At 35.5% G+C, this 7665-nt stretch overlaps 1 protein-coding gene across 1 annotated transcript in view; it reads left to right on the top strand.

Moving 5' to 3' along the window:
• The window catches only part of LOC106460276, a 48784-nt gene that overhangs the window by 17400 nt on the left and 23719 nt on the right, over window positions 1–7665 (top strand). The window lies entirely within an intron of this gene.

The following is a 7665-nucleotide window of genomic DNA, read 5'->3' as shown; positions in this document are numbered from 1 at the left end:
TTTCTATCAGAATGGTGTCCATTAAACAGACATGTCACCTCTCTCATCTTAATCTCGCCTCCATCTAATTTCTATCAGAATGGTGTCCATTAAACAGACATGTCACCTCTCTCATCTTAATCTCGCCTCCATCTATCTTCTACCACATCTCATTAACATGGAATTCGTACATCACTTGAGGTATATTTGTGTGGTTGAAGTTAACGTGATAATATATGTATTCGAATATATATACTAATCGTTTTATTTTTGTCGAAATTAAGCCACTTCATATGTCTTCACTTACTTGTGCAATCCCTTGAGATGAAAAACATTATACTCATCTTAGCCTTATTAATCTCTCATTTTATGTTTTTATTGTTCCATTTAAATGTTACAGGAAAGTTTCTAACTAAACTTATGATGGTTTCCCAATTGCTGGGTCAAATTTTCATCCGATATTATTAATGTATTATCTGATAGTAGGCCCGGCATGGCCAGGTGGTTAAGGGAACTCGACTCGCAATCTGCGGGTCGCGGGTTCGAATCCCAGTCCCACCAAACATGCTCGCCCTTTCAGCCGTGGGGGCGTTATAATGTGACGGCCAATCCCACTATTCGTTGGTAAAAGAATAGCCCAAGAGTTGGCGGTGAGTGTTGATGACTAACTGCCTTCTCTCTAGTCTTACACTGCTAAATTAGGGACGGCTAGCGCAGATAGCCCTCGCGTAGCTTTGCGCGAAATTCAAAACAAACAAACAAAACCTGATAGTGAAATAAAAGTTAGAAAATTTAATTATAATTAAATAAAAAATATTTTATTTTATAAACATTATAAAGTGGTAGATAATAAGTTAGAAAACTCTCTAACTAAGTAAGTTTTATTCTATAAACATATTATTACATAGCTCATCTGAATTGAGATTATTAATGATACTAGACGTACATTGGTTGACGATTCGTTAGGGTTACACGCTGTATACAAACAATACATTTTATAAATTGTTTGTATTATCATTATTTTGGTCATATACCAAAGCAAGTGAATTACAGTTATATCGTGTTCCTTCCAGTAGGTGGAGAGAGTATTATTGTTCGTTTTCTAAGGGCCTGTCCACTATGAGGTTATTTTTTATTTTTTTACGTTCTCATTACTTTTGCCCCCAGCTAGAATTCGGGTTTCGATACCCGTGGTGGGCAGAGCACAGATAGCCCATTGTGTAGCTTTGTGCTTAACTTCAAAAACAAAAAACAACTCATTACTTTTAGGTTCGTTTCGAGAACAGTGTGAACAACAAAGTGCGATTGGCAAGCGAATCAAACCGAGCTGAACCACCAGAAGGGTTGGTCTAGGTCCGTTTGTTAAACGAACCGAGTTTGTTTCGCTTGAAAAACTTTAATGTGAACAGTGAAAGTTCTCGGTGAGTGTTGACAAAATACGGAAGTAATGAACACGAACTCCAGTTCATTTCCAAACGAACTCAGCCCGTTTATACACAAGGGAAGTGTGAACAACTAGCACAAACGAACTGAACTGAGACAGTTTGAAACGGACCCAGTGTGAATAGTTCCTAAATGTTTGCTTTTTAGCAAACTCGTTGATAATTTTCTTGCAAATACGCTAAGCCTTATGTGTTTTTCTTGAATACGTTTTTCGTTATTAAGTTACAGGTATGAGTTTAATTATAATTATCATAATATACACCGGATTGGGATTTACACAGGTATTCATTACGTAAGTCAAAGCACAATAATAACATGTTCCAGTTCAATCCAGAAAACCAGGCTAAAACATAATGATAAATCGAACATATTAACAATCGTTATTTCACTAGGTAGCGAAGTTTAGCAAGAAATTTTACAACGTCTTGTTAAAGTTATTGAGGAACTATTTCGTGATTGTATCACTACATTTATTACGGGTATTTTGAATATGTGTTACAGGGATAGATAAGTACATTAGAAACCAATATTAATTTAAGTGCTTATTCTGCTATTCTTGTTTCTGGCATATACTTCTTATCTGTTTCCCATCCCCGTCACACCAAAAATGCTCGCCCTTTCAGCCATGGGGGCGTTATAAAGTGACGGTCAATCCCACTATTCGTTGGTAAAAGAGTAGCCCAAGAGTTGGCGGTGGGTGGTGGGGACTAGCTAGCTGCCTTCCCTCTAGTCTTACACTGCTAAATTACGGACAGCTAGCGCAGATAGCCCTCGTGTGGCTTTGCGCGAAATCCATAACAAACAAACAAACAATTTGTTTCCTTATAAAGAATAGAATATATATATATATATGGATGTAATTAACCAGATTGAAAACTTTTGACGAACAAATGATTTCTGAAAAGGATGTCATTATGTTCCTTTAGGTGAGCGGAATCTGTGATTTAGATAACAATATATTCTGCTTTATACTTGTTCACAAACTGGTATAAATGCACTTACCAATAATGTATCTTCTTCTGCATAATAACAATTAAAATAATATTCTTGGTTTAAACTGAAAAAAGGAAGTCAGATTTTACAGCAGTTCTGGTGCTCAAACTTACATGTGATTATTTGGGTAATTTACAGCTAATTATTACAGATAATTATTTGGACGTGTCAGGCATTATTCATTATCAGATAAGTCTGTTTGTTTGGCCATCTATGTACCTTCCGTTCCCATGACATACTTACCGGAAACACACACACACACAAAAAAAAAAGATGCAAAAAGTGGACAGGATGGAAACGCTTATTTCTCGTCGGTTGTAAACAATAAAGCCATGTGAGAAAAGTTGTCTGGTCGGTCGTAGACAACTTACACTAATATCATAGTTTTGCCATCCCACAGATCACTCTAGTGTGCAACGTAGCGTAGATTAAGTTAACGTAAGCTTGATTACCACACAAAAGATCGGTAGACGCTTTTATATTGAACGTTAAAATTAATTTTTTCTCGCCAAATAAGTGTTTTACACACATTTAACAGAGGAATTAGATTGAAAAATAATACCCAAAATGCATGCTCTACTCTTATAGAATTTTGTCAAGGCTAACTCTAGCTCTAAGTTATATACCCTAGCATTTTGTTTCCCTGACGAAACGGCTCGGCATGGCCATGTGGTTAGGGCTTGACTCGCAATCTGAGGGTCGCGGGTTCGAATCCCCGTCCCACCAAAGATGCTCGCTCTTTCAGCCTTGAGGGCGTTATTATGTGACGGTCAACCCAAGTAGCCCAAGAGTTAGCGGTGGGTGGTGTCTTCCCTCTAGTCTTTCACTGCTAAATTAGGGACGTCTAGCGCAGATAGCCCTCGTGTAGCTTTGCGCGAAATTTAAAACCAAGAAAAAAACCCTTACTCAGGGTTTAGATGCTTCTGAATGACCTTAAAAGTGAATGGCATTTGCATCTGATTACATAATTCTTCTACTTGCTGTTGTGCAATATGCCTAATTACTTAGTTCTTACTCAATAGATGCCCTCCAGTGGCACAGCGGTATGTCTGCGGACTTACAACGCTAGAAACCGGGTTTCGATACCCGTGATGGACAGAGCACAGATAGCCCATTGTGTAGCTTTGTGCTTAATTACACACAAACAAACAAACAAATACTCAATAGATAGCATCCTATTCCCATTCATTCACATTATGTGCTGCTTCTTTCTACATCTTCACACACCACCCATGGTTTCTTTCTTCATCTTAACGAATCCCAGTTTCTTTCTGCATGACACACCACACGCTGTTTCTTTCTACATCCCAATACAATGCCCGTAACTGTTTCTACATGATATACCACCCACGGTTTCTTTCTACATCTCAATACAATGCCCGTAACTGTTTCTGCATGATACGCCACCCACGGTTTCTTTCTACATCTCAACACAATGCCCGTAGCTGTTTCTTCATGATACGCCACTCACGGTTTCTTTCTACATTTCAATACAATGCCCGTAACTGTTTCTGCATGATACGCCACCCACGGTTTCTTTCTACATCCCAATACAATGCCCGTAACTGTTTCTGCATGATATACCACCCACGGTTTCTTTCTACGTCTCAATACAATGCCCGTAACTGTTTCTGCATGATACGCCACCCACGGTTTCTTTCTACATTTCAACACAATGCCTGTAACTGTTTCTGCATGATACGCCAACCACGGTTTCTTTCTACATCTCAATACAATGCCCGTAGCTGTTTCTGCATGATACGCCACTCGCAATTTCTTTTTAAATCTTGACCCCCCCGCAGTTTCATCCCAATTTGTCTTTTTTTTTTCAGAAATGGGTAAACACATACATTACATGTGATGGATTATTTTTATGTTTGTATACTTCACCTGGAATTATTTGAGGTCGACAGGGTTACTTGTAACTTTTTTTTATATAAATATTACAAAGTAAACGTTTCTGTTACTTAGAGTCGCTTTTATCAATTACTAGCTTTGCCTAACTCGTCAAAAAATGACAGGTCTGAGTTTTGTGAAAAAACCTGGGGCCCTCGCCCTTCTTTCAGAGAGTATTGTTTACCATACTTTCCCTATACAGTTAGGATAGTTTTTGCCCTGTAAGCTTATTTGAATTTATACAGTTAAACTGGAATTTACACCTGTAAGCTGACGTGATCTATACAGTTAAGATCGTTTTTGCTCCAGTAAGCTGATTATCAAAGTTAAGATAATTTTTGTTTTAATGTTCTAATCTCATATTCATGTATATAGTTTTGTTGCTACGCGACACAGACGAACAAAGCGTTACCAAAATACAACTGACTTGTATATATTAAATACTCCAACACTGAATGATGCTAAGCACATGATTGATATATTACAATAAATTAAACATGTATCGTCCATTCAGATTTTCAAATTCAATGTTTGTTTGCTGTTGTTTGTTTTCTGTTCTTTTTTTGGGGAGGGGGAGGGTCTTGTGTGCTTATGTTTGTTCATATAGCGTCTCAAGATGTTTTTCTAAAATATCGTTATCGAGACGTTATTTGTGTTGAGCTTTTATGAACAATAAACTTAACAAATGCTTATGCTTCAACGAGTGACATATCAAACCCAGAGTACCTTCACATGACATTTCATTTAATTAAATGAAATGGGCCCGGCATGGCCAGGTGATTAGGGCCCTCGACTCGTAATCTGAGGGTCGAGGGTTCGAATCCCCGTCCCACCAAACATGCTCGCCCTTTCAGCCATGGAGGCGTTATAATGTGACGGTCAATGCCACTATTCGTTGGTGAAAGAGTAGCCAAAGCGTTGGCAGTGGGTAGCGATGACTAGCTGCCCTTTTCTCTAGTCTTTCACTACTAAATTAGGGATGGCTAGCGCAGATAGCCCTCGTGTAGCTTTGGGTGAAATTTTTAATCAACAGTTTTTCTTTTTTCCTGTAGACACTATCACATTACAGTCAAAAACATTCTGAAAAACCAAATCTGTTTTCTTATCTTCAGCCTAATGTATATTTTTATTGCTTCCAGTATCTGCTTGAGTTTGTTTTGTTGTTTTCTTCCGTGTTATGAATTAATATATATATAACTCCATCAGATTTAACTTATATAAACTTACTTTTACCTTCTGTACAGAGTTTCAAAATATTGATGTCTAACAGGAGAGAATGTCTTTTACAAGTATTAAGCTCCTTCCAATTCACCAAATTTCCTGTTTTAAAATGGATGGTTTTCTGTGTAGTTTTACAAGCTCAGTACAGATATGTTTTTACTTTAATATCAAAGTATACATTTTAGATATACTAATACCTTCCACTACTTAAGTTTTTTTTTAATTACATTATTTACTTTTTACCAAACCACATGCCAAGTACCAGGTATATTTCAAAGATTTGATTTTGTTTTAATATGTGTCAACACATTCCTGAAGTTCCGACCTCTAGTTTGATACATTCAGATTTAGTCCTTCACCTGATATAGCGATGACATCATAAGTAAACTATTACGAAGAATATTTTGGAAAGCACTGAAAGAAATTGACCATTTGTAACGCTTGCTAGTGAAACGGCGGTAAGTCCGATGGCTTATAGCACTAAAATTCGGGTTTCTATACCCTTAGTGGGCACAGCACAGATAGCCCACTTCGTGTTTAACAGCTTTGTTTTTAACAATAAGCAAACACACAAATATACCATCTATAACGTTCTTGGTCAGTCCGTTACAGCTAAAAAACAACAGTTTTCTTTCAAGACTAAATTCTGATACACAAGAGTCATTTGGGTAACTCTTAAGGATAATTAATACCATTCGTTAGATAATTCACTAAAAAAAAGTCTTCGAGCTGAAAAGGAAATATAATTAGGTTTTCGGAATGGATCACGAAAAATTTATGATTTTGTCTACTAAAAAGTGCAGACAGAAAATATATTTGATATTATATTACGTATTGTATAATAATTATTATCCAGTCGATTTTTTTATTAACTATATTAGATTTTCATTGACACATTTTTAAAGTGATTTTGTATTCTAAAATAAAAATATTTTTATACGAAACATATGCTCCAGATGCAATATTAAACTTCATTAAACTTGAGATTTGGATATATATAGGACGTATTAAAACATTAACCTGGTAAGTTTTGAACTGTGTACTTGCAACCATTTTACCAAGACTAAATTAGTCAAGCCAGAAATATAATGTTTTATTTCACAGGATATCTTCAAATTTCTCGACCCATTGCGAGCCTTCATTTCAAATACGAAATATATATAAAAATAAAACACTGTTTTGTGAATTGATTATGATAAATATATTCTGAAGTAACGGTTTTTTAAGAACAAAAATGCTCATAAAAAGTTTAATAAAGTAAAATGTTTGATAACATAATGTTTTCTGAAATTCACATAATTACTATAAGTATTGAAATGACAAGGTCTCATGGATCGGTATATCTTGTATCTAAATATTGAGAACGCAGCATTTCAAGATTGGATAATTTTAAAATTAAAAAAAAAAGTCAGAAATTTTAGAGTTTAACCTAAGCTTATGCCTGTTCTAAGTGATAGTTAAATCATTAAAATATAATGCGTTACGTGTATAATATAAATATACATTGTGTAAAATCGAATTTTCATATTAACAAGTACTTGAGAAAAAAACAACATATTTATTCATAAATAGAGAAGAACTATTGTACTGTATTCAAGAATATTAACAGAAAAAATATTATCCAAAACTTCTGACTTGATACATGATGTTTAACAACTGTGTGTTAGAAAACATAACGTTGATTTATCTCAGTTCCCCAATTTTTGTGAATTGCTTAGGTTGACAGTATCTACTAATTGTGGAATACATCGATTTAAATTCGGCTAATTTAAAGTATTATACATATATGTAGACATTTGTGAATATATATATATATCATATGTTCTTACGTTCCTATTGCCGAGTTTCAGTCAATGTTTTTAAACTCTTTTCATATAAATATTGACAGGATACAGTGTCAAAACAAATAAATAGGCAATCATTTTTATGTAAAAAAAAGGGTATTTCGCAACGAAAGCTTTCTTGTTTGACATGAAATTATAATAGAATAAATCATTTTTGTATTGCTATTCGAAACAATATGCCCGACATGGTCAGGTGGATAAGGCGCTCGACTCGCAATCTGAGGGCCGAGGGTTCGAATCCCCGTCCACCAAACATGCTCGCCCTTTTCAGCCGTGGGTGAGTTATAAT

The sequence above is a fragment of the Limulus polyphemus genome, unplaced genomic scaffold (genome assembly GCF_000517525.1).
Source record: "Limulus polyphemus unplaced genomic scaffold, Limulus_polyphemus-2.1.2 Scaffold739, whole genome shotgun sequence".
NCBI classification, from domain to species: domain Eukaryota; kingdom Metazoa; phylum Arthropoda; class Merostomata; order Xiphosura; family Limulidae; genus Limulus; species Limulus polyphemus.
The sequence above is the reverse complement of the archived record's forward strand: the minus strand, read 5'-3'. Positions and strand labels throughout refer to the sequence as shown.